Genomic DNA, 14,890 nt, shown 5'->3' with positions numbered 1-14,890 from the left:
CTTTCCCTTCTTGACTTGCCAGCTGCTCTCAAAAAGCCTCTCCGACTCCCCGGAAGCGTATGAGCGGACGAGCCGCGTTGTCCACCCAAGAGCTGCAGCGAAGGGTAGGGCGGCAGTCGAGTCTATCCCGGACCACCGTACCCGCCCGCATTCCCCCTTGTGCTGCCAGCCGAGCCGCCGCGCGCGGCGCCCGGGCACACAAAGGCACCGCGGCCGCCTCCTCCCGCTGCACGGACAGCGAGCGCCACCCTGTGCCCCGTGCGCGTTCTGCAGCGCGCCAGCCGCTGCCGACACCGGCCCAACCAGCCCGCGCTTCCCAGAGCCTCTCTGGCCCCGCGCGAACCCACCGCGGGAATCGCCGGGTGAACTTCTCCCGCGCTCACTTCCCGGCTCAAAAGATAAGCCGGCCGGCCTGGGATGGGCGGATTCCCTCCTTTTGCTCGCCAAATCACCAGCATCCGCCCACTGCCCTTGGCCATACGAGCGCCGGGACCCTCGGGCCTCTATCCCACCCTATGCCGGGATGGCAGGCCAAGTGCCGCGTCCTGCCGGTACTACCCGGGCCTCCCGCGGCGTGGCGCGCCAAGGTCCTTCTTCCTGAACCTGTTGGATTTCTTTCGGTATAGCATCGACTGTGCTCTTTTCCTGGCTAAATTACTCTGTTCACTCTCACTTGTCTCTTACCCGTTTCTGGTCCTGTAGCAGTTCAACAAACTGCATCGGTCTTCCATCGGCAGTAAGTTTTATTCTTGTCATTTTATTAAGGGTTTGTCAGACTCAAATGAAGGAATTTGTGCACATTTTCTCACACTATTGGCATAAGGGAAGCAAAATCAGGACCGATTGACTGTGATTTTTGATTTCAGGAATCACAAATGACGATCTAGAGGAGAATCTTATCGACAGGTATATATAGATATATAATCACTGTACCTGTTGAGCTGACTCAACTTGTCTTTGCTGCGTTGTACCTAAAACCACAACCTGTTTTGGGCTTCTTCCTCTCCCTTCTTGCTGGTCCACGCTTCTGGCAGCTGAATATTTGAGGAGTGCCAGCAATATTCTCCGGGCCCCATATTTTGGTGACATCTGAAAGGAGGAACGGGTCAGTCCTTCAGAAAAAGTACCATGCTTCCTTTAAAGATCATCTTTACTTTGAGAATGTACCTGCTGCTCCCTGGGGTGGACTGAGAAACAGAGGCCCCTCTCAGCAGGTTTGGATCTGAGTTCCACTTTGTGCTCTCTAGATGTGCCAGGGATTAAATTTGGAGTTTATGTTTGGTTATGCATGCAGCCTCTATAGGCTTTTAAAGTGCCCTGTGATGTGCTGCAATCTGAGCGTCTTCTTCAATATTCAAGAGTTCGCAGAGCTGCACACCTGCGTGTGCTATGGCTCCAACCATGTCCAGCTTGTGGTTAAATCCACGGCACCACTGACCCTCAATCCCAGTAGCAGGCAAGGGAGGGGAATGGCTTAACTGGTCTGCAGTTTGGGCCTCTCTCAAAAAGCCCCTGAAGCCTCGGGTAGAAGCAGTCTGGCGTCCTGGAATTCAAGGGTGTATTTGACACATCCACCTCCGGAGTCCTTCCCTCAAACCAGCCGGTGTGGAGGCCCCCACCTCCACCCCTCTCTCCAGGGTCCGGAAAGCCGGAAAGTGCTGGAATGTAGCGTTCTCTCACCCTATTGTGCCTAGGTGTTGCAAACCACTGGAGGACAGAGCTTCCGGCTTTGATCTCATGTCTCGGTCATTCTTTACCACCGAGGGGTGAGTTTAAATTAAATTTCTTTCTCTGCTGATAAGTTCTAATGGGCCTCAGAAGGTGAATAATTATGCAGTAACATTTCATGGGTTGTTGGAGTGGGAATTCCCACTGCGCTGTCACCAGGAACAGCATTTCCCCTGTACCTCAATGCTAAATGAAGCTTCACAAGTAAACTACAAGTGTCTTTCAAAATCCCCGTCTGGATGATCTAATCTTTCCCTGCTCTCACCTTTCTTGTGCCTTCAAAACAGTTTGGTAGCACTTTTTTCATTTTATTTGTGGCTTTAAAAAAGTTTAAAAATCTCTACTAAAGGATCTGATGTTTGAGTGTAAAAATTTTTGCTTTGATGATTAAATATGCATTGCTATCAAGACAAAGTACACATTCGTGAAAGCTGAGGCCACATTTTTCCTGGAAAAAGGCAGACAAGCCACCTGGGATTTGCCTATCTCTTGTCACTTATTTTAGTGAATTTGTGTGTTTTTTGCTTGGTTCCTGGGGAAAAGGCTCAAGACCTGGAACTGCTGCAAACAGTGAACATACCTGGTTTGCGCATCAGAAATGCACTTTCTGTGCCAGAGCGGGAGGATAAAAAGTATACTACATTGTTGCTTCATTCAAAATAGCTATTTACCTATTTGAAAATGTGGGCTTCCTTAAGATTTTGATTTATATTTAATTTTTCCCCAAGATAGGTAAGAAATAGCATCAACAGTTTGAATATTTAAATGGATCAGGACATTCTGACAGATACTTTAAAATCAGACTCAGCTTAAATCAAAGAAATCCAAATTTGTAATTTAAAAGCACAATGGAACTCTTTATAGTTTTTTTCTTTAAAGAAAATCCTTTATACCCTGTTCACATCAGTGTTTCACTGCTTAGCATTTTCCTTGTTTACTTTTCTTCCTTTTAAATTTATTGTGCTCCCACAAGTTTTAAGGTTTCTTAACACATGGAAACTGGAGCCTGCTTATCAAGTTTTCACTCCTTTCTTGGCAACTAGTTTGAAAGTGCCCAAACAATGAGTTGATTTACATTGTGTTCATTTCACTCTATACTTCTTGTGAATGTTAGAAAAAAACTCAATAATTTACCTCGGGTTATCTTTATATCTTTGAAGGGGACTGATCCTTCCAGTTTTAAGTTTTTTAGCCACTCCATTTTAAGCCCTGAAACAGAAGAAAGAAAGAAAATAGATGTTATGCACCCCCACCTCCCCCAGAGTTCAGGTGATTGTCTACTTCAACTGAAAATAAAGATTGTACTGCCCAATTTTGCACCCAATTTAATACCCCTAATTATTCAGGTACCCTATCATCAGGTTTCCCATCATTTCAGGAAGTTTTGTGCTCATTCTTCTGTACCGATCAATATTTCGTTTCTCTTTTACATACCTGTCCCTTATTTTGGCTTTTTTTTTTTTTCCTAAGCACTTTCCCCTTTCAATGAAACAAACAATGACCTTTGTAAGGAAGGAGGAACCAGTAGGTGGAAGTGAATTTAAGAGTTATTCACATTGATTTAGTGAATCAATATTATCAAGTTATGTATATGTATGTATGTATATATATATATACATATATATATATACACTCAACAGAATTTGACTACAAATATATGAAGTCTCAGTTTAAGGAAAAATAATCATTTTTCTAACATTAAATTCTGTTTCTCTTAAACCTTTAAGAAAGTAAGACTCTTGTAGATGACAGTTCAGTGTCCTTTGTACTGTTAGGCAAATAGAGTTTTTCTCATTTTCCCAATAAATAACTATTTGGTTTAAAACTGTAGTGGTTATGTTGGAGTATGATATACATATATCATATTTCCTATGCCCTCAGTAGTGACATATTTTAGTTTATTATCACAATTGACTGTTGTAATAGTAAGGAATATAAAGCAATAAAACAGCCTTGAAAATATTTCAGCAATAGAACGTTATATATTCTTTAGTTGCATATACTTTGTAGAAAGTATATAATTTATTTAGTATATGTATGGTGTAATTATTAAATGTGAACGTACTTTGCTTAGTGACATGTTCACTTGAATGTTTTAATATGTATACCCAAGAAAATCAGAATCTGTGAAGTGTTCCATTCTTAAAATTCTGCCTGTTGTTTTACAGAGAAAATGTTTCAAAAGTGGGGTATAATAGTGATTCCTATTGTAAAGAAATGGTATTTATGTCTGTGAAGAGGTTTAGAATGACTTTTAATATTTTTATAATCCAAAAGCAGTGGCATTTTTTTACTTCATTTTTTTTTTTAAAGTAAACTTTTCGTTTTGGAATAATTTTAGACTCCAGAAAGCTGTAAGAACAGTATAGTGAGCTCTAGTAGTTTTCTCTATGAATAACATCTTATATTATGATGGTATATTTATCACATCCAAGAAATCAATATTGGTATATAATTTTTTTAAATAAAGAATTAAAGTCAACAAATGTTACACTGCATATCTGTCAGTGTAGATAGCAGCTTAGGAAAATGCTGACTTTTTGTTCAACTTCTTATAGTCAACTTGTCTATGCAGAGGCTATATACTACATTAATAAACAAGTTATATAGAAAGCTACTCTACAGGGGTGTGTTTTTAAAATATTGTTTCTTAGAATAAAATGGTTTTTTAAAATTCATAGTTAAAATCTATGAAAATATATAGTTCAATTTTCATTTTTATTTCATGTATGAAAGCATCAGATTAAATTTTCAGTTGATGGTTTCACTTAAAATTATAAAGTAATTATTGTTAGCAATGTTCGACTTGTAGCCTAGAACTATTTTTTCTCCTGTAATTTAAAATGACTTATTTGCTCATTATTTGTGATAATATAATGATTCTATTTATTTCCTGATTTCCAAATTAAATTTTAGGATCACTTTTACTAAGGAACTGAGTTTGTCAGCATATAGAAAGCTTTGAAACTTAATGATTTTTCTTTCTTCTTTTTTTAAACACAGATAAATGTGTTTCCATGGAGCAATACATTTGCTTGGATCTTTGTCTCATTTAAGTGAGATTATAAGCAGTTTCATAAAAAGGAAGTATTCTTTATTTAAAATGTATTTTAACTTTATATAGAGTTGCTAGATAAAATATAGGAAATCCAGTTACACTGGTGTTTTAGGTAAACAACAAATAATTTTATTAGTGTAAGTATGTCCCATGTAATATTTGGGACATAATTATACTAAGCATGATTTGTTGTTTTTTTAAAATTCAGATTTAATTGGGTGTCCTGATTATTTATTTTTCCTTTTTTAAATGAAATTCATGTATTTATAAGGATAAATCTAAAAATAAAAGGCAATATAAATACAAAATAACTTCTGCTTGTTCATGAAAATGCTAAAGATAGCATTCTGTGCTATTTAAAAAGGAAGTACATGACATAATAAAGTTAAAATTTACTTGTTACGTGTAGGATGAAAATATAAAATTGGTTTTCCTCTTTTCTGTTTTTTATTTTTCAGCTTGTTTGGCTTCAAACTGGATTCCTTACACATTTAGAATAATGCGAGTACTACTTTGCCATACTAAGAATCTACATTTACCTAGCTTTCAAGAAAGTAATATTATGCTGATGTGTACACTCTTCTTTCTAATATTAATGCTATAAAAAGGAGATATCTAAAAAATCACCCTAATTTCTAGTCATTAGATTCATGCAGTTAAGACCCTATAGTAAACTTTTGCTCTTGCAAATTCTACTCCCCAGGTACTTTACACCTACTTAATTGCTCTTACCTAAACTACATAAATGTGGATTCCTGTATTTCCAGAAGTCATGTATAAGTTGTAGCAGCAGTACTGCATATGAAATTCATTTGCCAGGTAGTCTATAAATTATAACTAAGTAACTAGAAGTTAAAGTTCTCCCTACTAGGAGAGTTTGTTTTTCCTTCTGTGGAAGTATTGCTGTAGGACATAAAGGTAATATCCACTTATTTATTCATGACATTTTCTCCAGTAGCAATCCATTATCCTAACATAATAGTTTCCCTCCTTGTGATTCATTTATACTATTAATTTTTCTAACAATTTCCTATCTCTTGGCAATTATTATTTGTGATTATTCCTAAAAATAATGAGTATAATTCTATATAGCTTAGATACAATACAGGCTAATAAATAAGTGGTGAGGGGGGACAGTGAACCTGGCATCTGAGGTTTATCCATGTTACTTTCACACAGCTCAAAGAGTAAGTAAAGACATTAACAGGCCATGTATACCAATGAGATAAATCATTAAGAACAATACAGGCAGTCTTTTATTCATAAACAAGGAATTTATCAAAAGCCCAGACTTTAAAGGTAGCTGCTTTTATCAGACAGTTAAGCGATTTTTCTAAGGGTCGGAAGAAATGGCTAAGTGGGACATGTAGGAAAATTTATTTAGGAAGCTGTCTTGATGGTAGCACTCCCTGAAAATTAAATTGTAGGCAAGTTTTCACCAAGTGCCCTACTTTCCCCTCCACTTTACTTTGTTTTATAAAGCTAATTAGATATTCATTTCAGTTAATTTTTTAAAATGTAATTACCTCTGTGACTTTTAAGGGAGGCATTCATATACAAATGCAAATTTGTCAAAACATACTACCTCCATCCTAATCCAAAGACTTTCCATTTCAACAAAAGTTTGAAAAACTTCAGTTTTTGGAGACTATTAGAGCCTCATGAAGAGTTGACTCATTGGAAAAGACTCTGATGCTGGGAGAGATTGGGGGCAGTAGGAAAAGGGGACAACAGAGGGTGAGATGGTTGGATGGCATCACCGACTTGATGGACGTGAGTTTGAGTGAACTCTGGGAGTTGGTGATGGACAGGGAGGCCTGGCGTGCTGCAATTCATGGAGCTGCAAAGAGTCTGACACGACTGAGCGTCTGAACTGAACTGAACTGAACTGAGAGGCTCACTGAAGATATCCTAGAAAATTCAAGAAATTGTGAAGAAGCAGAGAAAACAAGATACCTTAAACCCACTTCTGAGATACATTATGTCTTATAATTTTTTCTTTGTGATTTTTATGAGTATAATTTACTTTTTCCTCATTAATATCAAAATTAATTTTCCTCACTATTAAAAGTTATCTGCAAATACAATTTTCAGTGGTTATGGACCCCATATATCAAAGTTTTACTACTTCCCTAATACTGGGCATCTAGTTGTTCCCAAATGATTGAACATCCTTATGTATGACTTTTTGTTCTAATTTCTGATTATTTCCTTAGGATACTAAAAGAGGAGAGAGTTTGTGGGATAAGAACATTTTAAAGACTCTAGATAAGGATGACCAGATTACTGACCCTGAAGTATATAGCAGTTTATACTTCAGGAAACAGCAGTTGAAAGAACTGACTTAAGTGCACTGAATTCTTTGTTCATTTAATAAGAAAGAAATGACTCTCATTATTGCTTTAAGTCATGTATTTCTGATTCCTAAACTTTTATTCGCCATGTGTGTTTGTTATTTTTATTCTCTCTTTTGTAAATTGTCCTTCCATGGCTATGTCCTTTCCTGAATGATTGTCCACTTGGTTGCAAAATCAAGCAGATGATCTGGGCCATTGAAGAACACTGTGGAGAAACAGTGTTGGCTCTGGAAGCAGAAACTCCTTTTCCATCTTTGCACCATACAGTTCCCTTAAGGTGAAACCTGCAGATCGGTTTCCTTTTGTTGGTACCAGATTAATTGCAGTAAGTGGGCAGAGTGGAACATAAATACATGCTATCATTTTACAAAAGAATTTTTGGAAACATCCAGTTGTATTTTCCAACTAAGTGTGAACACTGCTTTGCACTGTCACACAGTACTAAGTATAGATTCACTTGAACATGTTAGCTGTAACTGTTTGAAAAGTTAAAAAAAAATGAGTCTATAAGATGGTCCCCCAAAATGACTTATAATTTTAATAGTTTACTTTTTAAACTGAAGTAGCTAGGGCCTCTGGCTGCAGGAAGCCACAGATTTGATCTTTCAAGAGACTTATTTCATTCCATGGTGGCTCAGACAGTAAAGAGTCTGCCTGCAATGCAGGAGACCTGGGTTTGATCCCTAGGTTGGGAAGATCCCCTGAAGAAGAGGGATAGCCACTCCAGTATTCTTGCCCGGAGAATTCCATGGACAGAGGCGCCTGACAGGCTACAGTCCATGGGGTTGCAGAGAGTCAGACACAACTGAGTGACTTTTACTCACTCACTCACTGATTTGAATCAGCTATTTTAGCAGGACAGAAAGATCTATTTAAAATTTTTGATATTTTATGACCATTGGAGAAATAATGTCCAAGAGTAAAGTGAGGTCTACATAATCACTAATGAATTCTAACTTTTTAAAAAAGTTTTTTACATAATTATTCCTTAACAAGCTTGAAGTAATAACTACATGACATATTCATTAGCCCTAGAAAGGAATGCTTAAGTACAACCGTTAAAGAGTCAAACCCTTGAGTTACTGGGAGAAGAGAAGGAAGAAGAGGGTGAGTAGATTGGACATACATCATATCTCTAATATAGCCTCAGCTTGTAATAGAGATAACTATCTCATAGAGATATTTTAAATGATATATTTGCTGTTGTTCAAAATTTTTTTTAAATAACAAATACCAAATGCCTACTTTGTTTTCAGTCGTTTGGGTTAAAAATAAGCCTTACTATGAATCACTGACATAATTTGAGAACTTATATTATTGTAAACAGGAGTAAAATATTTCTTGTGTCCTTTCTTTAAGAAAAAAATAATCATTTGAATAGAAATCACTCCATCATTCTGGCCATATGACTAAAATCAACTATTTAAAAATTTAACAGTATGAAGGCATTTTTGCATTATAATTTTGAAATGCTCAAAGTGTGTTAAAATAACTTAAACTTTAGTCTGTGTGTAGATATGTACTTACCCAGAATTATGCCCAATCTATTTTTAATCTAAAATTGTTATAAGAGAACAAGTTAATATTAGTTCATCCTCCAAATAAGGTTAATTGATTATTAACTAAATGTAAATATTCTATTGTATATAATAAACTGATAGTCACTGATGTTGCTAAATAGACTTTTGTAAAAGTAATTGTGCTCCTTTTTTAACTATATATAAGAAATTCTGAATACATCAAAAAAAAAATGGATCAAAGAGCTTTTATAAGATCCAAGAGCCTTTATAAAACTAAACTTCAACAAAGAAAATAAGGTAACACTAATTGGATTTAATTAATTGTTCTATCCATGCTCAAGTTTACAACTTTTGTTTATGAATCCTATATTTAAGGTGGCTGGTTTTGGAGACAGTTTTTATTTTGTTTTGTCCTTTTTTTAATTCTTCTCTAAAACAGTGGTTCTCAGTTTTGTTGTTGTTAACAAACCCCTTTGAGAATTTGATTCAGGTTATGGATCTTATCTTAAGAATATACTCATCTTAATACCTCTCTGATACCTATAAATTGACTCAAGATTTAGAGGTAGATGTATACTGGTGAGTCCTTAGTTTGTATGTTCTACTAAAATGCACATGTTTTTAGAGGAATTTTACTTGAGTAAGTCAAAGTAAGTGTCTTTTATCTTTGACTCTGTTATCTAACCTTGATAAAAATGAATGTGGAGAAAGGTTGACTCTTTTCCAACAGACTGGAATGTCTCTGAAGATTCCAATAAAGAAGAACTACCAGGGTGTTGTCCTTCACATTTCAGAAGTGTATGACTAAAATTTTGTGATGTTTGTACTTTTCTATGCTGGGTCCGTGATATACTAGTGGTCACTCCAGATGTTTTAATTTTGTCTAGGCTAATGTCTTAGGCCTTCTGTTAATATGGAAATAGATGGAATTTTATAGTACATCATTAAATATCCCACTTTAAAATAATTTTATTACTGAAGCAATATTTATTTTCTAATATTTGGAAAGTCATTCATATGAATAGGAGCCTCAGTATAGTTGAGCAAACCCAAACCACTTCTGATGCACACTGCCTTAGCCAAAACTTTATCCAATGCGTATGCTACTATCTTTTTTTGTCAGTTACAACATTTGTAAATCTGTCTTAGTTTTTGCATGATACAGCTATCAACATCTTTTTTATCTTAACCAAAGAGAAGAATGATGCATCAGCAAGTGGGCTGTAAATGGAACAAAAGAGTTATGATAAACACCCTGAAAATAAAGATAGAAGGGGTGATTCAACAGTGAGAGAGACAGTCTATGTACACCTGGGATCTAATCTTCCTCTACGCTTGTGAACACTGGTGTCTGAAGGTAGAGAAGACTGAACAATTGTGGGGAAAACGTGCTATTGCCATAGCAGCTATATTTCTAAGCCTTCCAAATCATAATTAGGTTGTGCATGGGAATTTTTTTCAGAGTGTGGGTTGGCAGAAAAAAAAAAATCTAGATTCATATCAGAATGTTAACCAAGGAGGAACCATGCACCTTTATGTTTTCGCTCTGTAAGGAGGAGGCACATAGCAAGCTATTTTCTATGTAAACGATTCAAAAGTATGACTTCCAATTCCATCTTAGAAGAGTAATGTGTTGAGTGTGAGTTATAGAGTCAGATTTTCTGAATTAAATCCTCATTCTGTTACTTCCTTGGTGTTTGAGAAGATTCCTTAATTAATCTGTGCCTCATTTGGTAAAGTTTAAATAAAAGAATGACTCTTACTGTCAGTAGGTTAATGCCTGTAAGGCTCAATCATAGTGCCTGATGGATGAGTGCTTAATGAATGTGAACTTAATTTTATAAGTTCTGTATAAAAAGTATGTATGGTATATGAAAACTGGAACTGATAAATTAGCTTATTTTATATTATTGATCTTATTATTATGGATACTAATAATAGGAGCATTTCATTTTATAATGGAAGACATTCTCTTTGTTACTTTGGAGGTTCTTTTCCCTTTCCCTTTGAGAGCCCTGTTGACCTTGCTCTTATTTGATGACCCCTTCCTGCTTCTGATTTCCTTTGGTGTCCTGTATATACCATGCTGTGAGAGCCAGGCTTTTCCTTTTTGGTTTGTATGTTGGTCTTAACCCATCTCTTCCCAGGGGATTTAGTTCTAGGAAAGTGGGGGCTAAAGGAACTTATGAAACTAATATAGGCAAAGTAATTCTGCTTTAATTAGGGTCACGAAACTACAGATTTGAATTTGTAGGGTTTTTGTTTTTTTTTTAGATTTTCTGAGGATTTCATGGTGGAATATTTTTTCCCTTTCAGTCCTAAGCTGAATCCTTGAGTCTTATATTCTTTACTGTTTGAGTATTTTCAAATAGTTTTTTCCCTCTTTTTCTAGTTCATTCTTTCTCTTGCTTTCTCTCCTTTTTTTGCTGTACAGTTGTCCAGAATGTTCTGGTAATTTAACAACTTCAACTATCTTCCTAGAATCTTTTCTTGACTTTCAGCTGGGGAGAAAATATTTTAGCCATGTATTACATTACTGGATTGTAGTAAAGCTGATGGTCAAACAAAATACCTCCATTCAATAGAAAATTTTACTTGGCTTATAAAGAATAGCATTCCATCATTTACTACATCTACAGAAGCACAGATCAGTTTACGAGACCATTCTTTCCTTCAGTTTAATAATGCAGTAGTGATTGCATTCATTTATAGTTTTTCACACTGAACTGTCTATAACTTTTGCTTTTCTAAAATCTCAAACATCTTTAAGGAGCTCCTCAAGTAGTTTTAAAAGTAAAATATTTTAATAGGATTGAACTGTACCTTTATAATTAAGTATAAATCATTAAGGAAACATGCCTAACAAATTCAATTACATTGGTAATGCTTTTCAGTGTATTTCCATAGACATATTCACAGATACTATGCTTTTTTTTAAGATGGGAAAATTATCCTGGATTACCTACATGGGCCCAGTGTAATCATAGGGTCCTTATATAAGAGTACGAGAAGAAGGGCAAAGGCAGAGATGGAGGTATAATGAAGTAATCAGAGATCTGAGGGATGCATGCTGAGGTACATGGGTAAAGAACAAGGAATGGATTTGTCTCTAGAGCCTATGGAGACTGATTTTAGACTTCTGTTCTCTAGAACTGCCAGATAACAAATGTATATATTTTTTAATCCACTACATTTGTGGTAATTTGTTACAGCAGCAATAGAAAAGTAATACAAACTTTATTAGTGTGCTTTTGCTAAAAGGAGGCAAGCTGTGTTGCTTGAGGTTACTATGTAGACATTTGATGATCCATGCATTTGAAAAAAAATAATTATGTCTTTTAAATGAGCTTTTAAATTTCTGTTACTTCCAATTTTCCCAGTTTCCTCCCTTGACTAGTTCTTATGAGTGAATTTTCTAGTCAACTTATGATTCCACTTCAGTGGTCCTCTGGAAATAAGAGCTCAAATTAAAACAATGAATACACAGGTGGACACTAACAGAAAATATTTTCATACAATAAGTCATATGCAAAGCACTCTATATATACTATGAAACCGACACATTGAGTAGGCTAAAAGCCAGGTTATTAGCTATGACCTAAACATACCACCATTTGTTTTAAGGAGTGGTAAGATAAAAAGTGAGTTGGTTGGGTTATATTTTAAAACCATTTTTTAAAATAATACAGCAATTTAAAAATTTTAAATTGTGATGTTTACTAAAAGCAACTGGTCTCTACTTACTTTCTGCCTTCATCAGCTGATAACCCCACAGATCCTTGTATACTATCCAGGACCCCAGTTCTCAGCCTGGTTACTTGTTCCAGTGAAGGCAGTAGCTTTAAGAGAATTCTGCTTGTGGAGTACCCTTTAAAATCCTTTTTTTTTTAAATTTTATTTTTACTTTATTTTGCTTTACAATACTGTATTGGTTTTGCCATACATTGACATGAATCAGCCACGGGTGTACATGAGTTCCCAATCCTGAACCCCCCTCCCACCTCCCACCCCATATCATCTCTCTGGATCATCCCCATGTACCAGCCCCAAGCCTTCTGTATCCTGTATCAAACATAGATTGGCAATTCATTTTTACATGGTAGTATACATGTTTCAATGCCATTCTCCCAAATCATCCCACCCTCTCCCTCTCCCACAGAGTCCAAAAGACTGTTCCATATACATCTCTGTCTCTTTTGCTGTCTCGCATACAGGGTTATCATTACCATCTTTCTAAATTCCATATATATGTGTTAGTATACCGTATTGGTGTTTTTCTTTCTGGCTTACTTCACTCTGTATAATCGGCTCCAGTTTCATCCACCTCATTAGAACTGATTCAAATGATTCTTTTTAATAGCTGAGTAATACTCCATTGTGTATATGTACCACAGCCTTCTTATCCATTCGTCTGCTGATGGACATCTAGGTTGTTTCCATGTCCTGGCTATTATAAACAGTGCTGCAATGAACATTGGTGTACATGTGTCTCTTTCAATTCTGGTTTCCCCGGTGTGTATGCCCAGCAGTGGGATTGCTGGGTCATAGGCAGTTCTATTTGCAATTTTTTAAGGATTCTCCACACTGTTCTCCATAGTGACTGTACTAGTTTGCATTCCCACCAACAGTGTAAGAGGGTTCCCTTTTCTCCACATCCTCTCCAGCATTTATTGCTTGTAGACTTTTGGATCGCAGCCATTCTGACTGGTGTGAAATGGTACCTCATTGTGGTCTTGATTTGCATTTCTCTCATAATGAGTGATGTTGAGCATCTTCATGTGTTTGTTAGCCATCCATATGTCTTCTTTGGAGAAATGTCTAGTTCTTTGGCCCATTTTTTGATTGGGTCATTTATTTTTCTGGAATTGAGCTGCATAAATTGCTTCTATATTTTTGAGATTAGTTTTTTGTCAGTTGCTTCATTTGCTATTTTTCTCCCATTCAGAAGGCTGTCTTTTCAACTTGCTTATAGTTTCCTTTGTTGTGCAGAAGCTTTTAATTTTAATTAGATCCCATTTGTTTAATTTTGCTTTTATTTCCAGTATTCTGGGAGGTGGATCACAGAGGATCCTGCTGTGATTTATGTCGGAGAGTGTTTTGCCTGTTTTCCTCTAGGATTTTTATAGTTTCTGGTTTTACGTTTAGATCTTTAATCCATTTTGAGTTTATTTTTGTGTATGGTGTTAGAAAGTGATCTAGTTTCATTCTTTTACAAGTGGTTGACCAGTTTTCCCAGCACCACTTGTTAAAGAGATTGTCTTTTCTCCATTGTATATTCTTGCCTCGTTTGTCAAAGATAAGGTGTCCATAGGTGTGTGGATTGATCTCTGGGCTTTCTATTTTGTTCATTGATCTATATTTCTGTCTTTGTGCCAGTACCATACTGTCTTGATGACTGTGGCTTTGTAGTAGAGCCTGAAGTCAGGCAGGTTGATTCCTCCAGTTCTATTCTTTCTCAAGATTGCTTTGGCTATTTGAGGTTTTTTTGTATTTCCATACAAATTGTGAAATTATTTGTTCTAGCTCTGTGAAAAATATGGCTGGTAGCTTGATAGGGATTGTATTGAATCTGTAAATTGCTTTGGTAATATACTCATTTTCACTATATTGATTCTTCCGATCCATGAACATGGTATATTTCTCCATCTGTTAGTGTCCTCTTTGATTTCTTTCATCAGTGTTTTATAATTTTCTGTATATAGGTCTTTAGTTTCTTTAGGTAGGTATATTCTTAAGTATTTTATTCTTTTCATTGCAATGGTGAATGGAATTGTTTCCTTAATTTCTTTTTCTACTTTCTCATTAGTATATAGGCATGCAAGGGATTTCTGTGTGTTGATTTTATATCCTGCAACTTTACTATATTCATTGATTAGCTCTAGTAATTTTCTGGTGGAGTCTTTAGGGTTTTCTATGTAGAGGATCATGTCATCTTCAAACAGTGAAAGTTTTACTTCTTCTTTTCCAATCTGGATTCGTTTTATTTCTTTTTCTGCTCTGATTGCTGTGGGCAAAACTTCCAGAACTATGTTGAATAGTAGCGCTGAAAGTGGGCACCCTTGTCTTGTTCCTGACTTTAGGGGAAATGCTTTCAGTTTTTCACCATTGAGGATAATGTTTGCTGTGGGTTTGTCATATATAGCTTTTATTATGTTGAGGTATGTTGCTTCTATTCCTGCTTTCTGGAGAGTTTTTATCATAAATGGATGTTGAATTTTGTCAAAGGC

The sequence above is a fragment of the Budorcas taxicolor genome, chromosome 4 (genome assembly GCF_023091745.1).
Source record: "Budorcas taxicolor isolate Tak-1 chromosome 4, Takin1.1, whole genome shotgun sequence".
In the NCBI taxonomy this organism is placed as follows: Eukaryota; Metazoa; Chordata; class Mammalia; order Artiodactyla; family Bovidae; genus Budorcas; species Budorcas taxicolor.
This window is presented reverse-complemented; position numbering follows the sequence as displayed.